The 27,348-nt window shown below is 46.0% G+C and overlaps 1 long non-coding RNA gene and 1 pseudogene across 1 annotated transcript; both read right to left on the reverse strand.

Moving 5' to 3' along the window:
- Nucleotides 1-766: 766 nt before the first annotated feature.
- LOC144579192 (uncharacterized) lies at nt 767-26,547 on the reverse strand. Its single transcript, XR_013526179.1, has 3 exons — nt 26,427-26,547; nt 1,386-1,700; nt 767-1,019 (listed from the first exon to the last, which is right to left on the reverse strand). It is a non-coding gene; the product is annotated as an uncharacterized LOC144579192 (long non-coding RNA).
- Nucleotides 15,918-25,692, reverse strand: LOC144577943 (neurofilament light polypeptide pseudogene; annotated as a pseudogene).
- Nucleotides 26,548-27,348: the final 801 nt, after the last annotated feature.

The following is a 27,348-nucleotide window of genomic DNA, read 5'->3' on the forward strand; positions in this document are numbered from 1 at the left end:
ACCTTGGCCTCCTGAAGTGCTGGGATTATAGGTGTGAGCCATTGTGCCTGGCTTTAATTTGCAGGTTTTGTAAATGACTTGTATAATAGAAAAGCAGAGAAATAAATTTCCTTCCCATTCAGATGAACCTCATGTTTGTTTTAAGGTATAGTATTTAGGCTAGATTTCAGAAGCTTTGGGATGAATAATGTAAGAAAGATTTTTTTTTCTTGGCATCAAATCTTTCTGCCTGCCTCTCAGCTTGCTTCAGAAAATTTAAAAGATCACAATAGTAATCAAAACATATACAGAATTGAAACAGAAGGAAATGCTGTGGGCCACAGAACTCCAAGAATTGTTTTGGTTTTTTTTAAGGTGCTACCCCATGAAAAGTACTCTCAATGCCTTTTTTTTCCTTTGAGACAGAGTCTCACTCTGTCACCCAGGCTAGATGGAGTGCAGCAGCACAATCTCGACTCACTGCAACCTTTTCCTCTCAGGTTCAAGCGATTCTCCTGTCTCTGAAGTATCTGGGATTACAGGGGCACACTACCACACCTGGCTAATATTTGTATTTTTAGCAGAAACAGAGTTTCACCATATTGGTCAGGCTAGAATTGAACTCCTGGCCTCAGGTGGTCTGCCCATTTAGGCCTTTCAAAGTGCTGGGATTATGGCATGAGCCATCGTGCCCGGTCCTACTCAATACTTTTGAAATCTTTAGAGCAACTTGAAGACTTGTAGAAACATAGAATGAATATTTAAAAAAAGGAATGTACTCAATATTATTTATTTTCACTTTGAAAATATAAAACAAAAAATAAGGCAAGTATTGCAAGATTTTTAAAAAAAGAATTTTTCATTGTAAATTTTTAAGAGAGGCAGACATTAGGAACAACATTGGTCCTTGGTGGCCAAGACCAGAGGCCTCTCTCTCCTCAGTCTGCATGGCCACGGGGTCACTTCTCACCACTCAGGGACTCTGTTCTCTCTGAAGGTTTTAGTCTGTGCTGGATGTTCTTACTTTTTTGTGACCTCAGCTGTGAATAGGAAAGAGTATTTATTTTCTTTTTTCCCTCCCTCCTTCCCTTCCCTTCCCTTCGCTTCCCTTCCCTCCCTCCTTTCTTTCCATCCTTCCTTCTTTCCTTAATTCCTTCCTTCCTTCTTTTCTTTCTTCCTTCCTTCTTTTCTTTCTTCCTTCCTTCCCTTTCTTTTTTCTCTTTCATTCTTCCTGCTTTCCTTTTCTTTCTTGCTTTTTTCTTCTCCTCCCTCCCTCCTTCCCTCCCTCCCTTCCTTCCTTCTTTCCTTCCTTTGTCTCTGCTTCCATCTCCTACTCTCCCTTCCTCTCCCCTCTCCTTGTTGCTTTGCTGCCCAGGCTAGAGTGCAGTGATGTAATCATAACTCACTCTAGCCTCAGCCTTCTGGGCTCAAGCAATCCTTTTGCCTAAATCTTCTGAGTAGCTGTGACTACAGGCACACACCAGCACATCTGGATACTTTAAAAAACTTTTGTAGAGCTGGGATCCTCCATGTTGCTCAGGCTGGTCATGAACTCCTGGATTCAAGGGATCTTCCTGCCTCAGTCTCCCAAAGTGCTGGGATTACAGGCCTGCACAACTGCACCTGGCCTTTGTTCATTTCTTTCATCCAGTCTTGCTTGGGGTTTACAGGAGAAGAGATTTAAATTGATGTCATCTGTCATGTTGCTAGAAATAAAAATGCTGTGATAGAAGGAACAATATTTTTAATGTAGTACCTCTATTTTTCAGCCTTTTAAAAAATGTTGAGAGTTATTTTTGGTTGTCATTTTTTGTCAGTGTGATTAGTCAGCTTCCTTCTTTTTCATCAGTGCATTCCTGTGTATAGATATACCAAGAGTGCCTTGAAGAAAACACTACTAATCTTTCTACTTTTTCTTACATCCAAATAATGTTGCAGCAGAAAGATCATTGTATACATAACTTTGTGACCTTGTCTAAATATCTCAGAAGGTAAATTTCTAAAAGGAGAAATGCAGTTTTAGAAGATATTGGGATTTACAATTTTGTTAATCATTCACAAATAACCTTCCACAAAGTTTATAGCAACATGAACTCCTGTCAAGAGTGAGTGAAAATGCCAGTTCCCCCACAGCCTTGTCATAATGGTTAACTAAATTTAAAAGTTTTGTCGGCCAGTTACATGAAACTAGCATCTCTCTGATGGTGTAATATTTATTTATGTGGTCATCAGTGTGATCAGTCACCTATTCCTTTCTTTTCTGATTGTTAGTATCTTTGCATTAAATACCTCTGTATATCCTCTATTTTGCTATTGAGTTTTTTCTTATTGATTTGTAGGTGCTCTTTACATATGGCAAGCACTAACACTTTGTTACATATGCTTCCTATGTTACATATTACTATTTTCTTCCAGTTTGTTATGTGCCTTTTTATTGGCTTTGTGGCTCTCACACATCCTAACATACCCAGTGTAGAACAGAGTTTCCTTTAGGCTCCCACCTTGGGATTGACTTTCCCCAAACATTTGTTCTTTAATTGAACAGCCTCAACAGGGAGTTTGGAAACAGACAAACACAAGGCCACATACTCAGCCCCCCATAATCTCTCCCTTAAAAAAATAACCTTTTGTTTTCAAATGACTAAGACAATGACATACTAGAAAATCTTCAAAATACCAAAAGGTTTAAAGAGAGAGACAGAAATCACCGTGCATGCATTGTTGGCATCTTACAAGAGAGGTAACAGAAAGGAGGCAGAGCAGTATGTTGGCAAATAGTATTGGCAAGTAGAAGTATGCCTTACAAATCTCATAAGAAACAACAAGGAGGGATGATTATTCTTAAATCTGCATCATCGGTTTACACAGAATTCCACTGTGGAACCGCTTGTTTGCAAGTGAAATCTCCTGTGTGAGAGATTCTTTTGTGTTCTCTGTGAGATGCTGAGTTCCTAGGTTACTGAGAACATCAGGAATCCAAGGAACAACATACTTGTATTGTGCTCAACTTTGAAAAATGTAATAAATATTGACATTTAAAAATGAGTAAGAATAATAAGTATTGCACCAGGATTTGCAAGTCTTGAATTCTAGTTGCAATTCTACCATTCTAATATGTATGTGTGTGGATGGATGGATAAATGGATGGATGGATGAATGGATGGGTGGATGGATGGATGGAGGTCGGCTGGTTGGGTGGATAGATGGTGGATGAATGAATGAGCAGATGGATAAATGGATGGATGGTTGGGTGGATGGATGGGTGGATAAGTGAATGGGTGGATGGATAAATGGATGCATGGATGGATGGATGGATGAAGGGTTGGGTGTGTAGATAAATGGGTGGATGGTTGGGCGGGTGGATGAATGGGTGGATGGATGGATAGATGGATGGATGGGTAGATGGATGGATGGATGGATGGATGGATGGCTGAATAGATACAGAGACATAGATAACAGCTTTATCAAGGTATGATTCACACAATTTTACTATTTCTAAGCCTCAATTTTATCTATGAAATATGGAAAATTTTTATGTGCCTGACAAAGAAAAAATGAAGACTGATCCATTCTCTTTATCTGTTCTTTTTCTTTCCATATCACTTATAATCTTGTTTTTAAATGGTAGTTTTAAAATTTGATTCATTTGAAAAATTCACCTGGGTAAAAGGCTCAACATCTTGATCATGTTGTTACCTATAGTTTATTTTCTAACAGTTTTATTGAGATAAAACTATAGCTATAAAGGCCAGGAGTGGTGGCTCTAATCCCAGCACTTTGGGAGGCCAAGACAGGTATATCACTTGAGGTCAGGAGTTTGACACCAGCCTGGCTAACATGGTGAAACCCCGTCTAAATACAAAAATTAGCCTAATATGGTGGTGCATATCTTTAATTCAAGCTACTTGGGAGGCTGAAGCAGGAGAATCCCTTGAACCCCTGAGGCAGAGGTTGCAGTGAGCCAAGATTGTGCCACTGCATTCAAGCCTGGGCAACAGAACATTATATATAAATGAAATATTTATATTCTGAACATTTAACATAAATGGGATCACACACTGTGGTCTTTTGCCTGACTTCCCTCACTGGGTGTGATTTTGTGGGGTTTATCCATGTTGTAGCATGTATGCAGTGAGGTTTTCAATGCTCCTGGACTTAGCGAAACACCCAGTGAGCAGGGCCTAGAGGACCTAAATCAAGGCATTATTTCCTTACTGCTACCATCATCTGACATGAGAGGAGGGGCCAGAGTCAAAGACTGGAGGTGAGAATGACTCAGGAAGATCCAGAGACACACGGAAGACCCCGAGATCTGCAAGAAATAAGACCTGGGGGGTTGGGGCGGTGGCTCCTGCCTGTGATTCCAGCAATTTGGGAAGCCAAAGTGGGTGGATCAGTTGAGGTCAGGAGCTCATGACCAGCCTGGTAAACATGGCAAAACACCATCTCTGATAAAAAATACAAAAAATTAGGCCAGGTGCAGTGGATCACGCCTGTAATCTCAATACTTTGGGAAGCCGAGACAGGCAGATCATGAGGTCAAGAGCTTGAGACCAGCCTGGCCAACATGGTGAAACCCCATCTCTACTAAAAATACAAAAGTATCCAGGTGTGGTGGCGCATGCCTGTAATCCCAGCTACTCAGGAAGCTGAGGCAGGAGAATCATGTGAACCCAGAGGCAGAGGTTGCAGTGAACTAAGATTTTGTCACTGCACTCCAGCCTGGGTGACAGAGCAAGACTCTGTCTCAGAAAAAAAAGAAAGAAAGAAAAGAAAGAAAGAGAGAAAGAAAGAAAGAAAGGAAAGGAAGGGAGGGAGGGAGGGAGGGAGGGAGGGAGGGAGGGAGGGAAGGAAGGAAGGAAGGAAGGAAGGAAGGAAGGAAGGAAGGAAGGAAGGAAGGAAGAAAAAACAAAACTTGGCCAGGCATGGTGGCAGGCACCTGTAGTCCCATCTGCTTAGGAGGCTGAGACAGGAGAATCACTTGAACCCAGGAGGCTGAGCTTTCAGTGGACTGAGATCCCAGCACTGCACTCCAGCTTAGGGCAGAGAGGAAGACTCTGTCTTAAAAGAAAGAAAAGGATGGACACTTGGGGGTCAGCTAGCACCAAGGCCGGCCAGGGATGGTCAGTATCACACCTGATCACCTGGGAAGAGAGAGATGCAACCATCAAGTCAAAGCAAGGAGGTCGGGGAGGAAAAGAAGCCAGTTTCCCCAGAAAGACGACCAACTGGTGGGGTCTGCAGTGCCATCAGCAAGCCCTGGTGTGCTGGGTCTGAGGATTTGGTGGACTCAAACCAGGACAACCCCGGTCAACCCAGGTCGGGCTGGTCACCCTGAGTACAGAGTTCCCAAGGAGTGGGCCAAGGTTTGATGCATCAGCAGGTGGTTTGAAATGAAGGTCAGAGGAGGAAGGAGAAGAAATATGGATCCTAACTGATGGGAGAGAGTTCTGTGGGGCTGGTGTCTGGGGCTCCTGACCTTTTACCAGCCGAGGGAACAGACCCTTTGACCACCCTGCCTGGCCCTGTGCAATTCACCACCCGTTGACTTTAAAAGAAAAACAAACCTCATGATGTGTGTTTAGGTCTGTTTACTACCTGTCACTTTGCTGAAAGCCGAGTCAGGATGGTTTATCTCAGTGTGACTTTTTAATCTGATATCTTTCAGTTTGTCCCCAGGGAGATGATGAGGATGTAAAGGGCAGTTGTAATCCAGCCAGGCTCTCCCAGTGGACAAACAACACTGTCACCAGGCCCCTGCCACACTCTCATGCCCTCATTAAGCTTAGGGAAGTAGTTTCTGCTGGAGTGACCTACTAGGTTTCTAAGCAGCCTGTGAAGCATTGTATTTCTGCTGCACAAATTGTGCCTGGGAACGTTTTACATCATATCAGGCTGTTTGTAAATACAGAGATGGTTTTTCTTCTCTTGCTTCAATCTGGATGCTTTTTATTTCATTTTCAAGCCCAGTCACCCTGGCTTGAACTTGCAGTAACAATAATGAAAGGAAGCAGCGAGAGCAGCCACCCTTATCTCATTGCTGTTCTTGAATTATTTTCTTGAGACAAGGGTCTGGCTATGTCTCTCAGGCTGGAGTGCAATGGCATGATCTCAGCTCCCTGCAACCTCTGCCTCCCAGGTTCAAGCTATTCTCTTGCCTCAGCCTCCTGAGTAGCTGGGACTACAGGCACCTGCCACCACACCTGGCTGATTTTTGTATATTTAGAACAGATGGGCTTTCACCATGTTGTCCAGGCTGATCTCAAACTCCTAACCTCTCAAATGATCCACCCACCTTGGCCTGCCAAAGTGCTGGGATTACAGGCTTGAGCCACTATGCCCAGCCTTAATTTCTTTTTCAGACAGGGTTTCACTCTGTCACCCAGGCTGGAGTGTAGTGGTAGGATCACAGCTCACTGCAGCCTTGAACTCCTGGACTCAAGAGGTCCTCCCACCTCAGCCTCCCAAGTACCTGGGACTACAGCTATACACCACTGTGCCTGACTAATTTTTAAATTTTTGCAGAAATAGGATTTTGAACTCCTGGACTCAAGCAATACTCCTTCATTGGGCTCCCAAAGTGCCAGGATTGTAGGCATGAGCCACCAAGCCTGGCCCTGACTTATTTTTAATTTTTTGAGATGGAGTCTTGCTCTTTTGCCCCAGGCTGGAGTGCAGTGGTGCAATCATGGCTCACTAAAACCTCCAACTCCCAAGCTCCAGCAATCCTCCTGCTTCAGCCTCCCAAGGAGCTGGGACTACAGGTGAGCACCACCATAGCTGGCAAAGTTTTTCTTCTTTTTTCATACAGATAGAGGCTCACTATCTTCCTCAGGTTGATCTTGAACTCCTGGGCTCAAGCTGTCCTCCCTCTTTGTCCTCCCAAAGCACTGGGATTACAGATGTGAGCCATGGCTCCCTGCCTTGTTCTTGGCTTGGGGGAAAAGCACCCAGCCTCTCACCCTTGAGTATGGTGTTGACTGTGGGTTTTTTCTTCATTTTCCTAATCATGTGGAGGAAATTTTTTTCTGTCGATAATTTGTTGAGTGTTTTTGTCATGAAGGGTGTTGAATTTTGTCTGCATCTATTAAAATCATCATGTGGCCTGAGTGTGGTGACTCCCACCTGTAATCTCAACACCTTGACTCTACAAACAAATACAAAAATTAGCCAGATGTGGTAGCACATGCCTGTATTCCCAACTACTTAGGAGGCTGAAGCAGGAGAATCGATTGAGCCCATGAAGTGAAGGCTGCAGTGAGCTATGATTGCACCAATGCACTCCAGCCTGGGCAACAGAGCAAGACCTGTCTTAAAAAAACAAGTAAAAAATGAGTTTCTGGACTAATTCTATCTGAACTCACTGTCAACTTCTACACCACCTAAACATCCTTCTCTATTCTAAAGCCACTTCTTGGTTTCCTCCAGGCTAAATCAAAACTTTCTGTATTTTCCCTTTAAATGGTTTCTAATTCCTCCACGTGGAGGAGTTCAAATCCTCCCTCGAGGGTCAGGTGCAGTGGCTCATGCCTGTAATCCCAGCATTTTGAGAGGCTGAGGTGGAAGAATTGCTTGAGCTCAGGAATTCAAGAGCAGCCTAGGAAACATGGAGAGACCCCATCTCTACTAAAAATACAAAACTTAGCCAGGCATGGTGATGCACACCTGTAGAAGTCCCAGCTACTCGGGAGGCTGAGGTGGGAGGAGGCTTGAGCCTGGGAGATCAGCGCTGCAGTGAGCCAAGATCATATCACTTCACTCCAGCCTGTCTCCAAAAATGAACAAAATAAACCTCCATCAATATCTAAGCACCACTGAGTTCTCTGGGAAGAAAAGTGCTCACCCTAGATGAGCCAGCCAGAGTATGGTCAAATCACCCCTGCTCCCTGAGCCCAGAGCCAGGCATCAGCCCTCCCTCCTTCCTTCCCTCACTCCCTCCCTCTGTCCTTCTGTCCAGAGGTCACCAGCCTCCTGCAGCCTCGGCTCCTGCTGTGACTAATCCAGACATCTTTGACCCTATTCCTGGGGCTGTGGTGAGGATAGCAGTCACCTAGCAATGGTTCTCAACCAGGTGATCCTGCCCCAGGGGACACTGGGCAATGTCTGGGGACATTAGTGGTTTTCATGACTGAGGGTGCTTCTTGCATGGAATGGGTGTGGGTCAGGGACACTGCCCAGCACCCTGAAGTGCCCAGGATGGCCCCGCCACAGAGAACTAACTGACCTTCATACCCAGAGTGCAGAGCAGGAGAGACCTGCGTTCATTATTGGAAAAATATTGAATCTGCTTCCTGCTCACACTTGGCAATGGAATATGTTTGCAACAGGGAAGACAGTGTAAACCAGGAGGACCCCAGCTCCTGGGGCTCTCCTCTTCTTTCTCTCCCCACTCTGTATGGATTTCAATGTGTGCAGCCTCCTGGAAACTCAGTGGAGCAGAGGATCATGGGATCCAGAGTCTCTTGGGGGTCTCTGGAATCCCCTAACCCTGGGGGTCTCACCTGGGATGATTTTGTGCTCAGGGGTCACTAGGCCATGTCTGGGGATAACTGTGGTTGTCATGGCTGTGGGTGCCACTGGCATGGAGTGGGCAGAGGCCAGGGACACTGTTCAGCACCCCACAGTACCCATGACGGCCTCACCCCAGAGAACAATTGGCCCCAACGTCCACAGGGCCTGGGGAGAAGCCCCAGCTAAAGCAAAGCCTCTAGTGTGAAGGCATACATGGGTTACATGGCAGGTCACAGAGGCTACTTCGTGTGTTAGGGATCTTGGGATCACAAGCATTAATCAGCCGCCACAACCCCAAGCTCCTGGATGCAGAGACAGTGTCCCCTACCTTCCAGGCTTCCACTGTGGGTGTAATGCTGTCTCGAGTTTCAGCTTGTCAAGAACTGCATGAGGCCCAGTGATTCAGCAGCCAAGGCCCGTCTCCCCTTTGCTGCCCATCTATGGCCGTTACAGGTTGGCCACCAGTGTCCCGAGCCTCATGTGGGTGCCAGCTGTTGTCATAACTGACTGGAGCCTCTGCCATCCCAGGTGCCAGATCTCACAGCTCCCTTGGGTCCCAGGAACTTTCCCAGCCCCCTTCTTCCCAGGATCTGAGAGCATGGGTGAGCTTTCCCAGCAGAAGAAGCAACATGGGGCATGCAGGTAAGGCTGGAGGGGTGGGAGAGACCCCTGAGTCTGTGTCTGGGAATTGTTCTGTCCAGGCAGAGTCCAAAGCCAAATGCTAAGGGAGGACCCCATGAGTCTGCGCAGGTCACATCCTCCTGATCCTCCTGATGTCTATTTTTGTTTTTTTGAGACAGAGTCTCTGTCCCCCAGGCTGGAGTGCAGTAATGCTATTTTGGCTCACTGCAACCTCCACCTCCTGGATTCAAGCGATTCTCCTACCCCTCAGCCTCCTAACTGGCTGGGACTACAGGTGCGTGCCACCATGCCCAGCTAATTTTTATATCTTTAGTAGAAACAGGGGTTTCACCACGTTGGCCAAGATGGTCTCAATCTCTTGATTTCGTGATCCACCCACCTTGGCCTCCCAAAGGGCTGGAATTACAGGCACGAGCCTCCACACCCAGCTCCTCCTGGTGTCTTTTTGCTGCTGCAACTCTCTGTGGTGAAACCTCCAACCCAGTGGTCCTCACCTGGAGCTGATCCTGGCCCCCGGATGACACTGGGCAATGTCTAGGCACATCTGTGGTTGTCACAACTTGGAGAAAGGGCTCCTGGCATAGAGTGGGTGGAGGCCAGGGATGCTGCTCAGCACCCAGCAGTGCTCAAGACAGCCCCACTCCAGAGAACCACTGGCCCCTGTGTCCACAGTGCTCAGGGGGAAACCCAGGATTATGTCAAAGATTTAGGGGGTTAGGCTTATGTTTCAGAGAGGTGGCAGCCTCATGGTGAGGATACAGAGGGGCCGGACCCAAAGAAGGAGTCTGACACCCCTCCTGACACCTAAGGATGCTGGCAAGACAATGCCTGTCAAGAGGGTGGGGTGGGAAAGAGAAGTCAGAAGCCATACTGGCAGAATTTAGTGACTGGACAATTGTGGTCAGAGACGAAGGGGCAAGGGATGAAGCAGGAGGCAGGTCAGATTGGAATGTTTCAAAAAACTAAAATTTAGGAAAGTCCTAAAAAATACACCTTCATGGAAACTGAACAACTGGCTCTTGAATGTTGACTGGATAAACAATGAAATGAAGGCAGAAATAAAGAAGTTCTTCGAAACCAATGAGAACAAAGACACAACATGCCAGAATCTCTGGGACACATTGAAAGCAGTCTCTAAAGGAAAATATATAGCAATAAGTGCCCATATGAGAAGACTGGAGAGATCCAAAATTGACACCCTATCATCAAAATTGAAAGAGCTAGAGGAATAAGATAAAAAAAAAAACTCAAAACCTAGCAGAAGACAAGAAATAATAAGATCAGAGCAGAACTGAAGGAGATAGAGACAAGAAAAACCCTTCAAAAAATCAATAAATTCAAGAGCTGGTTTTTTGAAAAGATCAACAAAATAGACAGACCACCAGTCAGACTAATAAAAAAGAAAAGAGAGAACAACCAAATAGATGCAATAAAAAATGATAAAGGGGAAATCACCACAGATTCCACAGAAATTCAAACCATCAGCAGAGAATATTACAAACAATTCTATGCACATAAACTGGTAAACCTGGAAGAAATGGATAAATTCCTGGACACCTGTGTCCTCCCAAGCCTATACCAGGAGGAAGCTGAAACTATGAATAGACCAATAACAAGGTCTGAAGTTGAGGCAGCAACTAAGAGCATATCACACAATAAAAGCCCAGGTCCAGATGGGTTCACAGCCGAATTCTACCAGACACACAAAGAGGAGCTGGTACCATTATTTCTGAAACTATTCCAAATAATCAAAAAAAGAGGGAATTCTTCCCAAATCATTTTATGAAACCAACGTCATCCTGATACCAAAACCCGGCAGAGACCCAACAAGAAAAGAAAACTTCAGGCCAATATCCATGATGAACATAGATGCAAAAATCCATTATGAACAAAGATGCAGTGGCAAGCCAACTGCAACAGCACATCAAATAACTTATCCATCATGATTAAATAGGATTCATCCAAGGGATGCAAAACTGGTTCAACATATGCAAGTCTATAAACATAATTTGCCACATAAACAGAACCAAAAACAAAAACCACATGATTATCTCAATTGACACAGAGAAGGCATTCAACAAAATTCAACAGCCCTTTATGCTAAAAACACTCAATAAACTTGGTATCGATGGAATGTATCTCAAAGTAATAAAAGCTATTTATGACAAACCAACAGCCAATATCATACTGAATGGGAAATAACTGGAAGCATTCCCTTTAAAATCCAGCACTAGACAAGGATGCCCTCTTTCACCACTCCTATTCAATATAGTACTGGAAGTTCTAGCCAGAGCAATCAGGCAAGAAAAAGAAATAAATGGTATTCAAATAGGAAAGGTGGAAGCCAAATTGTCTCTATTTGCAGACGACATGATAGTATAGCTAGAAGACCCATCGCCTCAGCCCAAAAACTCCTGAAACTGATAAGCAACTTCAGCAAAGTCTCAGGATATAAAATCACTGTGCAAAAATCACAAGCATTACTCTACACCAAAAACAGACTTAAAGAGAGCCAAATCAAGAATGAACTGCCATTCACAATTGCTACAAAAATAATAAAATACCTTGGACTACAACTCACAAGGAACGTAAGGGACCTCTTCAAGGAAAACTACAAACTACTGCTCAATGAAATAAGAGAGGACACAAACAGATGGAGGAACATTCCATGCTCATGGTTAGGAAGAATTAATATCGTGAAAATGGCTATACTGCCCAAAGTAATTTACAGAATCAATGCTATCCCCATCAAGCTACCATTGACTTTCTTCACAAAACTGGAAAAAACCACCATGAACTTCATATGGAACCAAAAGAGAGCTCACATAGCCAAGTCAATTCTAATCAAAAAGAACACAGCAGGAGGCATCACACTACCGGACTTCAAACTATACTACAAGGCTACAGTAATCAAAACAGCATGGTACTGGTACCAAAACAGAGATATAGATCAATGGAACAGAACAGAGGCATCAGAGGCCACACAACATATCTACAACCATACAATCTTTGATAAACCTGACAAAAACAAGCAATGGGGAAAGGATTCCCTGTTTAATAAATGGTGTTGGGAAAACTGGCTAGCCATGTGCAGAAAGCAGAAACTGGAAGCCTTCCTGATACCTTACACTAAAATTAACTCCAGATGGATTAAAGACTTAAACATAAGACCTGGCACCATCAAAACCCTAGAATAAAATCTAGGCAAAACCATTCTGGACATAGGAGTAGGCAAGGACTTCATGAACAAAACACCAAAAGCATTGGCAAAAAAAGCCAAAATAGACAAATGGGACCGAATCAAACTTCACAGCTTCTGCACAGCAAAAGAAACAGTCACTAGAGTGAATAGGCAACCAACAGCATGGGAAAAAATTTTTGCAGTTTACCCATCTGACAAAGGGCTGATATCCAGAATTTACAAAGAACTCAAACAGATTTACAGGAAAAAAACAAACAAGCCCATTCAAAAATGGGCAAAGGATATGAACAGACACTTTACAAAAGAAGACATACATGAGGTCAACAAACATGAGAAAATGCTCATCATCTCTGGTCATTAGAGAGATGCAAATCAAAATCACATTGAGATACCATCTCACGCCCATTTGAATGGCGATCATTAAAAAATCTGGAGACAACAGATGCTGGAGAGGATGTGGAGAAATAGGAACACTTTTACACTGTTGGTGGGAGTTTAAATTAGTTCAACCATTGTGGAAGACAGTGTGGCGATTCCTCAAGGCCTTAGAAATGGAAATTTCATTTGACCCAGCCATCCCATTACTGGGTATATATCCAAAGGACTATAAATCGTTCTACTATAAGGACACATGCACACGAATATTCATTGCAGCACTACAATAGCAAAGACCTGGAACCAACCCAAATGCCCATCAATGACAGACTGGATTGGGAAAATGTGGCACAAATACACCATGGAATATTATGCAGCAATAAAAAATGATGAGTTTGTGTCATTTGTAGGGACATAGATGAATCTGGAGAACATCATTCTCAGCAAACTGACACAAGAACAGAAAATAAAATACCACATATTCTCACTCATAGGCAGGTAAGGAGAAATGAGAACGCATGGACATAGGGAAGGGAGTACTAAACACTGGGGTCTATTGGGGGGAATAGGGGAGGGACAGCAGGGGGGGTAGCTGAGGAGGGATAGCCTGGGGAGGAATGCCAAATATGGGTGAAGGGGAGGAACACAGCAAAACACACTGCCATGTGTGTACCTATGCAACTGTCTTGCATGTTCTGCACATGTACCCCAAAACCTAAAATGCAATAAAAAAATACATGCTTGAAAACACGTGCATTTTTATGGAAGATATGTATGGGAACATATATGTGTACATGCATGTATATGTAAAGATGGGTGTGTGCCGCTATATTCATCTGACATCTACCTTTCTAGCTTATTTGTCTATATCCACCCATCCTCCATTCATCTATCTAGTCAGCATTTATCCAGCCAGTCAGCATTTATCCATCCAGGCATCTATCCACTTATCCACATCCTTTCATCTATCCACCATCCATCCACCCATGCATCCAACATTCATTTAGCCATTCATGCATTCATCCAACCACCCAGCCATTCACCATCAATACATTCAACCACCCATTTATCCATCTTTCCGTCCATTGTCCATCTGTCCATCCACCCACCTATCTCTCCAGCCATTCATTTATCCATCCATCCATTCACCTACCCATATATCCATCTATTTGTCTATCCATCCATCCATCCATCATTCATTCAACCATGCAACAACCCACCTAGTCATCCATTTATCCATCCATCCATCCATCCATCTATCCATCCACCAACCCACCCACCCAACCATCCACCCAACCGTGCATCCACTCATCCATCCTTCCAGCCACCCATCCACCTATCCATCCACTCATTCACCCATCCACCCATCTACTCAGCCATTCATTTATCCATCTGTTCACTCACCTACCGATCCATCCGTTCATCTATACATCCATTCAGCCAGTCATCTAACCACTTCACCCAGACACCGACCCACTTAGTTATCCATCCATCCATCCATCCACCCATCCATCCATCCATTTATTCATCCATCCATTCACCCAGCCAATCCAGCCATCCACCCAACCATGCATCCATTCATGCATCCTTCCATCTACCCATCCACCTATCCATCCACCCACCCACCTGTCTACCCAGTTACCCACCTATCCACCTGCCATCTGCTTATCCACCCACCCACCTACCCACCCACCCATTCATTTGTCCAGCCATCCATCTGTCCTCCCACCCATCCTCCCACTTATCCATCTGTCCATTCATCTCTGTCCTCCCACCCACCCATCAGTCCACCAACCCATCTGTCCAGTCATCCTAAGATGTCATTCTGTTTTTCAGGCTCCTCTGGGATGAGATGGTTTCTCAGATGTTCTCATTTATGGCACCCTCAACAGTCATGAGGAGGTCTGGTCAGGTGTTTTGTGGGTTGTCCCGTGACTGGATTTGTCCAGTGTCTTTCTCACAGTCAGACTTGAATGATGGGTTTTGGGGAGAAAGCCCACAGATGTGAGGGCCTTCTTGTCACATCCCATCAGGGGCACATGATAGCCACATTCCTTCTCACTGCTGATGAGCTTGATCACCTGGCACAGTAGTGTATGCCAGGTTTCTCCATTGTCATTTTGATTTCAAGGTTACATTCTTTTCCTTTTTATTTTCTTTTTTTTCAGATGAAGTCTTGCTCTGTCACCCAGGCTGAAGTGTAATGGCACTATCTCTGCTTACTGCAACCTCCACCTACCAGGCTCAAGTGATTTTCCTGCCTCAGCCCCCTGAGCAGCTGTGATTATAGGTGTCCACTACCATACTCGGCTAATTTTTATATTTTTAGTAGAGATGGGGATTCACTACGTTGGCCAGGCTGGTTTTGAACTCCTGACTTCAAATGATCCACCTGCCTCAGTCTCTCAAAGTGCTGAGGTTATAGGAGTGTGCCACCTCACATGGCCCGTGGAGACATTCTATTGGATCCACACACAGTATTGACTCTGGGTTCCTATTGAGGGATGCTTGCATGTGTGTGTGTGTGTGTGTGTGTGTGTGTGTGTGTGAGAGAAAGAGAGAGAGAGAGAGAAAGAGAGAGAGAGAGAGAGATAGGACTGGCCTATTTCCAGAGCCTGCGAGTGTCCTTCCCTCCATATTCTTCCCTTTCAGCCTCAGCTGAGCTCTTTTGGGACCGAGTTCACTGCAGCTTGTCTGGTCCCACCAGCTCCCAGGTCCCCCAGCCAGATGCGTCATCCCAGGTTCCTCCATTTGCGGCCCTTGCTTTGAATTTACAGGGCTGCTGAGCAAAATTGGAAACTCATCAGGGAGTATGAAAGTCACTCTAGAAGGTGGAAATGCCAGCAGTTGCCAGACTCCAGCACCTGCACCAACAAGGAGTCTTGCCACACAGCTTGGAATGCGGCAGGCACAGCTGGAGGGTGGAGCAGTGGAAGGTGAGGGCCTCTGTCCTCCCAGATCTCATGCCATCATGACAGCTGCCAGACTGCACTGAGCTAGTTCTGGTTCCACAGCCTATGAAGGGGGCAAGAGGTCTGTTTCTCATCATTAGAATAGTACAACTTCCTTTTTACAATAGTAACACTGGCTTGTTGCTAAAAAAACGTTTTCAGAAAACACACAAAGGTTCAAAGAAAGAAGGATAGGGAGAAATCACTGAATTTTAGTTTATGAGGGTGAAGTTTATGGTCTATAAATGATTACTCAATTTTTTTTCGGTACAACTTTATTTACTATTTATTGCACATAACTCAAGGTCTTTAACTGCTAACCACCAAAGGTTCAAAGGACTATTTTTCCATGAAGTTTAACATTAAGGTTAGTTAATTCATTTACTCATGTGGTGTTTTTTTATTGTAAACATCTGAATCATTCACATTGTCATAGTTCCTGAACTCGTAAGTGTGGACCATGCACAGGCTGGCAGCAAGCCAGAAAGCCACTCTTCAAGCAAACGGATTCTCTGCATAAAGAGGAAATTCATAGCACAACATTGAACGTCCAACAGAAGTCATCTCAGAATTATACATATATTGACTTTTTAATTCACATAGGATCTGGAACTCAACTGGTTGGGCGGTTGGTGATGGGGTTGACCTGATTTTGGGAGAACTGTTCCTGAAATAATTAAGGAAATGGGGGTTCAATCTTTCTTCTTAGTTGCTTGTTCCTCCCCAGTGCCTTCAACTGTCTTCTCCTCCTCTTCAGCTTCTTTGGTTTCCTCTCCTTCTTCAACTTCACCTCCTTCTTCTTCCTTTGCTTCTTCAGACTCTTCCTGGGCAGCTTCTTCCTCTTCAGCTGCCTCCTCTTCCTTGTCCTCAGCTTCTCCTCTTCCTCAGCTTCTCCTTCAGAGGGAGGCTCATCCTTGGCTTCCTCAGCCTTAGCAGCCTCCAGGGTTTCCTCTACTTCAATCTGCTCCTCTTGGACATGGCTGGTGTAGTAGAATGAGAAGGAGCGGGTGGACATCACATAGGAGATGGTCTGTAAACCACCATAGGCAGATCGGCCAAAGACCTGGGAGCTCTGGGAGTAGCCACTGGTTATGCTTCCCACCTGGTGAAACTGAGCCAGGTCTCCTCACCTTCCAAGAGTTTCCTGTAAGCTGCTATCTCAATATCCAAAGTCATCTTCACGTTGAGGAGGTCTTGGTATTCTTTTAGGTATCATGCCATTTCACTCTTTGTGGTCCTCAATGCATTTTCTAGTTTGTTGATCTTGTCCTGCATAGTGCTGATGCCTGCGTTCTGCTTGTACTCCAGCTCCTGCAGCTGTTTCTCCAGCACTTCGTTCATGCCCCAGCATGCTTCGGTTTCCAGGGTCTTGGCCTTGAGCAGGTGGCGGCTCTCAGACACCTCGTTCTTGGCAGCACGCACAGCGTCAGTGTTCTTGGTGGCGCTCTTGGTCAGCGTGGTGAAGCCGCTCTTGAACCACTCCTCGGCGTTCTGCATGTTCTTGGCGACCAGCTTCTCTTACTGAGTGCGGAGCATGGTGGCGAGGTCGGGTTTGGTGGACACGTCCATCTCCACGGAGATCTGAGCGTACTGGATCTGCACCTGCAGCTTGGCAATCTCCTCTTCGTGCACTTTCTTCCAAAAGCGATTTCGTCCATCAGGCTGTTGCACTTTTCGAGCTCCGCGCCATGTCGTCAGTGCCTTTGCACGCTTCCGTCAGCTGGCCCTCAGCATCCTCGCGGCTCAGCACCTCCTCCTCTTCATGGCGCATCTGCAGGTTGTGCAGGGTCTCCTCGAGCCCTTCATGCTCGCCCTGGAGCGCCTGCTTCTCGTTGGTGGTATCTTCTGCCATCACGCACAGGTCGCGGATCTCCTGTTCGTACAGTGCCCAGAAGCGGGACGGCTCCGTGTGCTTCTGGTGCAGCACCAGCAACTCCACTTCCTTGACCTTGTTCTGCTGCTCCAGCTCCTGCACGCGCTCAATGAAGCTGGTGAAGCCGTCGTTGAGGTCCTGGAGCTGTGCCTTCTCCTGCGTGTGGATCGAATTGAGGTCGTTGCTGATGGTGGCTACCTGGCTCAGATCGAGGTTCTCCAGGCTGTGTATCAACAAGCCAGAGCAGGACAAGTTGCTGCGGTGCATGGACAGCGAGGAAGTAAATGGCGCTGATCAGCTGGAGTAAGTGGAGCACGCGGTGCTGTAGCTGCTGCACACGCTGGAGATGTGCACCCGGGGTGTCTCCACGTAGCGCCGCTTGTAGTTGGTCGAGTAGTACGCTTGAAGCTAAAGGAACTCATGGTGGCCGCCGGTGGCTCCCGGGCCCCCGGCGGCGGTGGGAGCCTGGAGAGAGAGAAGGACAGGGGAGAGAGGGAAGGGGGAGGATGGATGGCTGTATGCTGATGTCTGCATTTTTTTAAAAGGAAAAGTTCCCCAAGTAATCCCAGTCTGGTGATGAAGACTGTTAAAATATCTTCCAAGCTGCCTGCTTTTTTGTTTGTTTGTTTTGACACAGACTCTCACTCTGTCACCTAGGCTGGAGTGCAGTGGCACTATCTTGGCTCACTGTAATCTCCGCCTCCCGGCTTCAAGCAATTCTCCTGCGTCAGCCTCCAGATTAGCTGGGATTACAGGCATGCGCACCAAGCCTAGCTAATTTTTGTATTTTTGGTAGAGTCAGGGTTTCACTGTGTTGGCCAGGCTTGTGGCGAACTTCTGACCTCAGGTGATCCACCTGCCTCAGCCTCCCAAAGTGCTGGAATTACAGGCATGAGCCACTGTGCCCAGCCCAGGCTGCCTGTTTCTAACTGGCTGTTTTTGATAGTTTTGAATGTATTGAGAAGTTGCAAGGCTAGCTCAAGGCACTTCATACACTCTTTATACTCAAATATACCAGCTGTTTACACTTGCCCTGTTTTTTCTTTTATTGTTCTCTCTCACTCTCATTCCATTGTTCACTGTATGTATACACATTTATGTCTATGTGTTTATGTATAAATTGCAGGTAGATATGTATCTATATATCTATGTATACTCAGATAGTTACTTATATGGCATATATACTATATATATATATATATAAAGCAGTTATATATACACAAAATTATATGTATGTAGCTATATGTGTATACATATTGATTTATTTCCACCTCTTTGAAATTAAGTTGGAGACATTATGCGCCATTAACCCTAAAGACCTCGGTGGACATTTTCTAAGACCAAGGCCCTTTCTTCCCTCCCTCCCTTCCTCCCCTATCTCTTCCCTCTCCCTTCTGTCCCCCTTCCCCCTTCCCTCTTTCTTCCCTCCCCTCCCCACCCCTCTTCCTTCCCTTCCTTCTTCCTTCCCTCTCTCTCTTTCTTTTTCTGAGACACGATCCGCCCTGTCACCTGGGCTGGAGTGCAGTGGTGCAGTCATGCCTCATTTCAGCCTCAGCCTCCTGGGCTCGAGTGATCCTCCCTCCTTAGCCTCCTAAGTAGCTGGGACACACCACCATGATTGTCTAATAACTTTTGTTTTTTCAGAAACAATGTCTTGCCAGTCACCGAGGCTGGAGTACAGTGATGTGATCACAGCTCACGTCCAGCCTCAAAATTCTGGGCTCTAGCGATCCTCCCACCTCAGCATCCCAAGTAGCTGGAACTATAGTCACATGCCACTAATTTTTTCTTTTTTGGCAGAGAGAGGGTCTCCCTGTGTTGTCCAGGCTGGTCTTGAACTCCTGACCTTAAGCTAACCCCCCACCTCAGTATCCCAAAGTGCTAGAAATATAGGCATGAACCACTGGCACCCAACCAAGCTGGTGCTGTGTCCTTCTGATACATTGCCATAATTCTTAGATCCCTTACTTTCTGGCACAAAAAGATGCTCCAGAAATATATTCTTTTCTGCCCCAATCCTGGAGCCAACCTCTTCTCTAAGCAGTCCTGATGACTTTTAGTTCTTCCAAACCTAGGTACTGTTAAAAAAAAATTGACTGGACATGGTGGCTCATGCCTGTAATCGCAACACTTTGGGAGGCCAAGACGGGTGGATCACCTGAGGTCAGGAGTTTGAGACCAGCCTGACCAACATGGAGAAACCCCATCTCTACTAAAAATACAAAATTAAGCCCAGGCGTGATGGCTCATACCTGTAATCCCAGAACTTTGGGAGGCCAAGGCAGGTGGATCATTTGAGGTTGGGAGTTCGAGACCAGCCTCACAATAAAGTGGTGAAAGTCTGTCTCTACTAAAATTACAAAAATTAGCCAGATGTGGTCGCAGACACCTGTAATCCCAGCTATTCAGGAGGCTCAGGCAGGAGAATTACTTGAACCCAGGAGGCGGAGGTTGCAGTGAGCCAAACATCACAACATTGCATTCCAGCCTGGGCAACAGAGCAAAACTCCAACTCCAAAAAAAATTAGCTGGACATAGCAGCACATGCCTGTAATCCCAGCCACTCAGGAGGCTGAGACAGGAGACTCACTTGAACCCAGGAGGTGGAGATTGTGGTGAGTCAAGATTGTACCATTGCACTCCAGCCTGGTCAAGAAGATTGAAACTCTGCCTCAAAAAAAATGCACTACACCCACACATATATGCACTTTTCTGAATAACAATAGAATCATACTATTGATACTGTTCTTTGACCTTTTTAGAAAAATTTTAGCAATAGATTATAGGAATCTTTCTGTGTTATCAAATACAGATTTGCGACATCCTTTTTAGTGAGTATTAAGTGTTTTATCTTATGGTTGTACCATAGATTAATTAACTAATGTCCTAAATTAAATAGGAGTGTGGTGCTGCAGTCAGGGCTCACAGCAGCCTGGAATTCCTGGGCTCAAGCGAGGCATTTAAGTTGTTTATTATTTATTTACCTTTATCCGTAATCCTTCAGGTAAAATGCTTTTTGTGTATGCACATCTGCACAGTCCTATGAGCATATACTGAGGACAGTTTTCCAGAGGGAGATTTGCTTACAAGGACAGTTATTCCAATGTCCTCCACCCACTGTGTGCTAGTCCATGACTTATCACACCATGACCATCCCTGAATATTATCTATTTAAAACAATACTTGCCAGTTAGATCAGATGTGGTAGCTCATACCTGTATGTTCAGCTTCTTGGGAAGCTGAGGCAGGAGGATTGTTTGAGCCTAGGAGTTTGAGACCAACCTGGGCAACATAGCAAGACCTCATCTCTACAAAGAAATTTGACAATTAGCCAGGCATGGTGGCATGCACCTGTAGTTTCAGCTACTTGGGAGGTGAAGGTGAGAGGATTCCCTGAGCTCAGGAGTTTAAGACTGCAGTGAGGCATGATTGCACCGCTGCACTCCAGCCAGGGCAACAGAGACCCTTTCTCTAAAGAAAAAAAAAGAAAGAAAAAGAAAAAATGTCATTTGAAGGCTAAAAGTTACATCTCATTGTATGATCTATAATTTTTTTTATTACTGGAGAGATTGACATTTTTCCTAATGAACATTTACCATGCTTTTTGTGGATAATGTTCACGTTTAACAGTTTGTTTCTTAATTTTGAGATAATTTGTGACTTACAGAAGAGGTGCAAAAATAGTACAGAATGTTCCTTTACACCTTTTATTGGGCTTCCTGTTGGCTGACATCTTCCATAACTACAGAACATTTATCACTACTAAAAAGTCAACTTTGCTGCAATATTAAGTACAGAGCTGATTCAAATTTCATCATTTTTTCCCATTTCCATGTGCTTTTTATGTTCCACGATCCTATCCAGGATCCCACATTTATTAAGCTAGTTTATTCACTTTTTATTGATTTGTTGGAGATATTTATATATTAAGGACCTCAACTTTTTGTCTCATCCCTTTGACAAAGTATTTCCATTTTGCTTTTTCACTTTGGTGATGACTTCAAGAGATGGTTGGTAGGGGACATATGATGATGCTGGCATCCTGGCTTAAGGCAAGGGTTATAGGGCACAGACTTTATGCCAGATCCTCCACACACTGTTCTCACCTCCCCATGCCCTCCCACACTTTCTGTTTCTCTAACACACATTGAGGAACTGGCCACATGTCACCTTGTGAAACCTTGATATTTTTTCCCACAAAGTTGTGCCTACCTCGAATAGAGCTTACATCTTAGACCATATCACAGTTTGTAAATTGTTTCAACATCTGTTGGATGATGCAGAGTGAATGGGGCCCAGTTAGTCACCTTGTTGAGGAACATGTCACAGTATCCCCACCCTTGAGGAGAAGGGGAGGTGTACCATCCTTGCAGGGTGAGGTACAAACACCTGCAGAAGTAGGCATTGTGAGTGCAGCCAGGAGCTGGGAAGCAGGTGTCCTGGCTGCCGACACAGCTTTGCTGCTGTGTTTGATGAGCAATGCCAGGGACCAATGAGGGGCCCCCACATCCCACCCGACAGCCTCAGACCTGTTCTCACCCACTGTGGTTTGAGAACTCAGTGTCTCACTAACCCCGTCTAGGTAACTTGCAAGTGAAGGAATTGACAGCTGGTGCTCCAGGCCACCCAAGAGACTCCACCATCAGTCTGTCACCCCGGCCACAGGGCACTTTTAGAGAAACTCTGTTGGGGGAGGAGAGATGTGGACGCACATATTAATCACTTTCAGGCTGCAGCTAAGGCACTTCTGGTGAGGGACATCACAGTGAGAGGGCAAGACTCTGTCTAAAAAAATGAAAAAAAAAAGAAAATTGGGCTGGTCAGAGGCCTACACCTGTAATCCTGGCACTTTGGGAGGGTGAGGTGGGAGGATCACTTGAGCCCAAGAGTTTGAAATCAGCCTGGGCAACGTAGCAAATCCCTATCTTTAGAAAACATTTGAAAAAATCAGCCAGGGTGGGACTGTGCTCCTGTATTGTTAGCTACTCAGGAGGCTGAGGCAGGAGGAGTGCTTGCATTCATGAGTTTGAGACCAGTCTGGGCAACCCCTGAGGCCACATCTGTAGAAAAATTTTTAAAAATTAACTGGGTGTGATGGTGGTGTGCACCACAGGTGCACTCAGCTACTCAGGAGGCTGAGGTGGGAGCATCGCTTGAGCCCAGGAGGTCAAGACTGCAGTGAGCTGTGATTGCAACACCACACTCCAGCCTAGGCAGGGAAGCCAGACTCGGCTTCCTAAATAAGTAAATAATAAAATAATAAAGACCAGCCAGGCATAGTGGCTCATACTTGTAATCCCAGCACTTTGGGAGACTAAGGCAGTGGATCATGTGGTCAGGAGATTGAGACCCACCTGGCCAACCTGGCCAACCTGGTGAAACCCCATCTCTACTAAAATACAAAAAATTAGCTGGGTATGGTGGGGCTTGCCTGTAATCCCAGGTACTCAGGAGCTGAGGCAGGGGAATTGCTTGAATCCAGGAGGCAGAGGTTGCAGTGAGCCGAGATTGTGCCACTGCACTCCAGCTTGGGCAACAGGGCAAGACTCCAACTCAAAAAAAAAAAAAAGACCACATTAGTCCTCAGGGTTTCTGGTTTCCCCAGATGTGTGAAGGCAGCCAGCAGCTGCTGCAGCTCCTGTTCCCCACCCAGTGGCTGACTCTGACCTCGCTGGGCTCAGCAAACATCCAGGGGCCATGGTGGACTCTCAGAGGGAGTGGGACAGCCCCATCCAGGGCAGATTCCAGCACACTGCATGCAGGCCTGGGTCGCAGGCTTTCGCTGGAATTGACTCCGCATGTTTGTTTTTGCTGTAGTCCTCTGGGGCACTGGGATACACATCCTCTCATCATCAAGGCAGCCTTGCTGCTGTGGGTTGGGAAACTCAGTCTTGGAGCCCACCAGCCTCACGACTCCTGCTCTGGGAGCACGTGTGGTGCAGCATGTGTCTGAGTGTGTGTGTCTGCATGTGTCTGTGTGTCTGGTTCTGTGTGTGTCTGTGTCTGTCTGCATGTACCTCTTTGTGAGTGTGTGTGTCTGCCTGCATGTGCCTATGTGTGCCTGTGTGTGTCTGCATGTGCATATGCCCTGAGGAAGCACCCATTCTGCTTTGTGCACTTCTCAGACGCTTTTCAGATCAGTCCCAAGGGACAAGAGCTGGGGGCTGTGGCTCACACCCATAATCCCAGCACTTTGGGAAGACAAAGCAGGAGGATTGCTTGAACCCAGGAGTTCCTGACAACAGCAAGACCGTCTCTACAAAAAATTTAAAAATCAGCTGGATGTGGTGGTGTGAACCTGTGGTCCCAGGTACTTCAGAGGCTGAGGTGGGAGGATTGCTTGAGCCCAGGATGTCAAGGCTGCAGTGAGGTATTATGGCACCACTGCACTCCAGCTGGGGCAACAGACCAAGACGCTGTGTGTGTGTGTGTGTGTGTGTGTGTGTGTGTGTGTGTGAGAGAGAGAGAGAGAGAGAGAGAGAGAGAGAGAGAGAGAGAGAGAGAGGAAGGGAACGAAAGAAGAAAGAAGGAAAGAAATAAATAAGAAAGAAGAAAGAAAGAAGGAAGGAAGGAAGGAAGAAAGAATGAATGAAAGAAAGAATGACAGAAAGAAAGAAGAAAGAAAGAAAGAAAGAAAGAAAGAAAGAAAGAAAGAAAGAAAGAAAGAAAGAAAGAAAGAAAGAAGAGACTCTTGGTGTCTGGGCACGGTGGCTCATGCCTGTAATCCCAGTACTTTGGGAGGTTGAGGCAGGTAGGTCATCTGAGGTTGGCAGTTTGAGACCAGCCTGGCCAACATGGAGAAACCTCATCTCTGCTAATAATACAAAATTAGCCGGGAGTGGTGGTGCATACCTGTAATCCCAGCTACTTGGGAGGCTGAGGCAAGAGAATCGCTTGAAACCAGGGAGAGCCAAAATTGCACCCCTGCACTCCATACTGGGCACCAAGAGCAAGATTTCATTGGAAGAGGGAGAGAGAGAGAGAGAGACAGAGAGAGAGAGAGAGAGAGAGGAAGGAAAAAGAGAGGGAGGGAAGGAGGGAAGGGAAGGGAAGGGAGGGAGGGGGGGAGGGAGGAAGGAAGGAAGGAAGAAAGGAAAGAAGGAAGGAAGGAAGAAAGGAAGGAAGGAAGGAAGGAAGGAAGGAAGGAAGGAAGGAAGGAAGGAAGGAAGGAAGGAAGAAAGAAAGGTAAGAAGGAAGGAAGAGAGAGACTTCAACCAGACTTTCTTCCCTGGTTCCCTGACAGCTCAGAGATAACCATTGTGCCCCATAGCCAAGCAGCAGCTGGACCTGACAGCCTTTCACAGGCCCTTCCAGCAGCCTTGGAGGAACCAGGAGCCCATTTAATAGACAGGACCCTGAGGCTTGGATAGCAAGTGGGGTTTCACATAAGAGCAGCAGAGGAGGCAGAGAAACAGACCTTCGTGCACACCCTGTGGGAATGGAACAAGACCCAGCCTGGCAGCTCCTCATGTGGGTAAACATGGAATTATCATAGAGCCCAGCAACCCCACTCCTGGATAGAGACCCCACAGAATTGACAGTAGGGGCTCAACGAGTCTCACTCTGTCACCCAGGCTGGAGTGCAATGGCATGATCTTGGCTCACTGCAACTTCTGACTCCCAGGTTCAAGCCATTCTCCTGCCTCAATCACCTGAGTAGCTTGGATTATAGGTTTGTGCCACCACACTCAGCTAATTTTTGTATTTTTAGTAGAGATGGGGTTTCACCATGTTGGTCAGGCTGGTCTCGAACTCCTGACCTTGTGATCCACCCACCTTGGCAACCCAAAGTGCTGGGATTACAGGAATGCGCCACTGTGCCTGGCCAGGGTTGGGGTTTTAATTCTTTTTGTGAACTGTGGGCTCACGTACTTACCATCTTTCCACTGCTGGAGGAGGGCAGTCTGCCTCTGCGAAACCTTCCAACACCTTCCACTCATGGCTGATACTTGGCCCCTGGGCTGTCTCTCAAGCTCCTCCTGGGAACCATTGTGGGGCTGTGTCCTTAGGGATTTAGCTTATTTGCTCCCATGAGTTGTCAGCTAAGTGAGTGTGCAGATCCCCATTTTACAGTTGGAAGAACTGAGGTTTGCAGATGCCACTTCCCCCATGCATACCTTCCTGACCAGGTCCAGTTCAAGCTCTGCCTGTTTCCCCATGCCTGACTCCCATAGTCGATTTTGTGTTGCTATGAAGAAATAAATCTGAGGCTGAGTGATTTATTAAGAGGTTTGCCAGGCGCCATGGCTCACACCTGTAATCCCAGCACTTTGGGAGGCCAAGGTGGGCAGATCAAGTGAGATCAGGAGTTTGAGACCAGCCTGGCCAACATGGAGAAACCCCATCTCTACTAAAAATGCAAAATTAGCTGGATGTGGTGGTTCATGCCTGTAATCCCAGCTACTCGCTCAGGAGACTGAGGCAAAAGAATCACTTGAACCTGGGAGGCAGAGGTTATGGTGAGCTGAGATTGGGTCACTGCGCTCCAGCCTGGGCAACAAAAGTGAAACTCTGTCTCCGACCCAAAAAAGAGGTTTATTTGGCTCACTGTTCTGCAGACCATACAAGTATGGCACCAGCATCTGCTAGGCTTCTGGTGAGGCCTCAAGAGACTTCCATTCATGGCAGAAGGTGAAGGGGGAGCAGGCATCTCATATGGCGAGAAAGGAAGTGAGAGAAAGGAGGGAGTAGGTGCCAGGCCCTTCTTAACAACCAGGTTGTCCCTGAACTAATGGAGCAGAAACTCACTCATTCCCGAGGGGCAGAGCACCAAGCCATTCATGAGGGAGCCGCCCCACAACGTGAATGCTACCCACCCAGCCTCACCTCCAACATTGGGGGTTGCATTTCAGCATGAGATCTGGAGGCACGAACATCGGCCTGTGTCACTGACCTTGCTTAATCCTGTGCTGCTGGATTCTGGGATTTTGCATTTGTTTTTGTTGTCATTATTCTCATGTGTTGGTTCTCAGCTGGGGTTGATTCTTCTCCCTAGAGGACACCTGGATACATCTGGTAACATTTGTGGTTATCATGGCTGGGGGGTCCGTGATGTCTGGGGGCAACTGTGGTTGTCACAATGGGGGCCTGTGACAACCACAGGTCTGGAGTGGGTGGGGGCCAGGGAGGCTTCTCAGCACCCTGCAGTGCCCAGGATAGTCCCACCCCAGAGAATGGTCTGGCCACAGTGTCCACAGTGCTAAGAGGAGAGACTCTATTTAGTATAATATCAGCAAAGGATCATTTTTTACACGTTTGTTTAAGACTAGAGATGATGGCTGTCTGTTTTGTAGCTGTTTCTGCTCCAGCAGCTACACTGCATCCTTTGTGGAACTGGACCCCAGCAGTGCTTCATGCTGGGGCCTCTCCCATTGCTGAGTTTTGTGTGTGTGTGTGCATGTGTGTGTGCGTGCGTGCACACATGCCTGTGTGTATATGTGTGTGAATTTGTGTGTATATGTGTGTGCTTGTGTGTATGTATGTAAATATGTATGTGTGCATATGTGTTTTGTGCATATATCTGTATGTGTATATTTGTGTGTATTTGTATATTTGGATATGTATGTATATGTGTGTGCACAAGCACATGTGTATGTGTGTGTGCTTGTGTGTATGTTTGCCACATTTGTATATGTATATATATATATTTCTGTATATATGTGTATGCATGCATGTATAAATGTGTGTACATGTATGTATATATAGTGTGTATATGTTTGTATGTGTATGCATGTGTGTATAAATGTGTGTACATAAGTAGATATCTGTGTGTATATGTGTGTATGTATATATGTGTGTTTATGGGTGTATACATG

This window comes from Callithrix jacchus, chromosome 1 (assembly GCF_049354715.1).
Source record: "Callithrix jacchus isolate 240 chromosome 1, calJac240_pri, whole genome shotgun sequence".
In the NCBI taxonomy this organism is placed as follows: domain Eukaryota; kingdom Metazoa; phylum Chordata; class Mammalia; order Primates; family Cebidae; genus Callithrix; species Callithrix jacchus.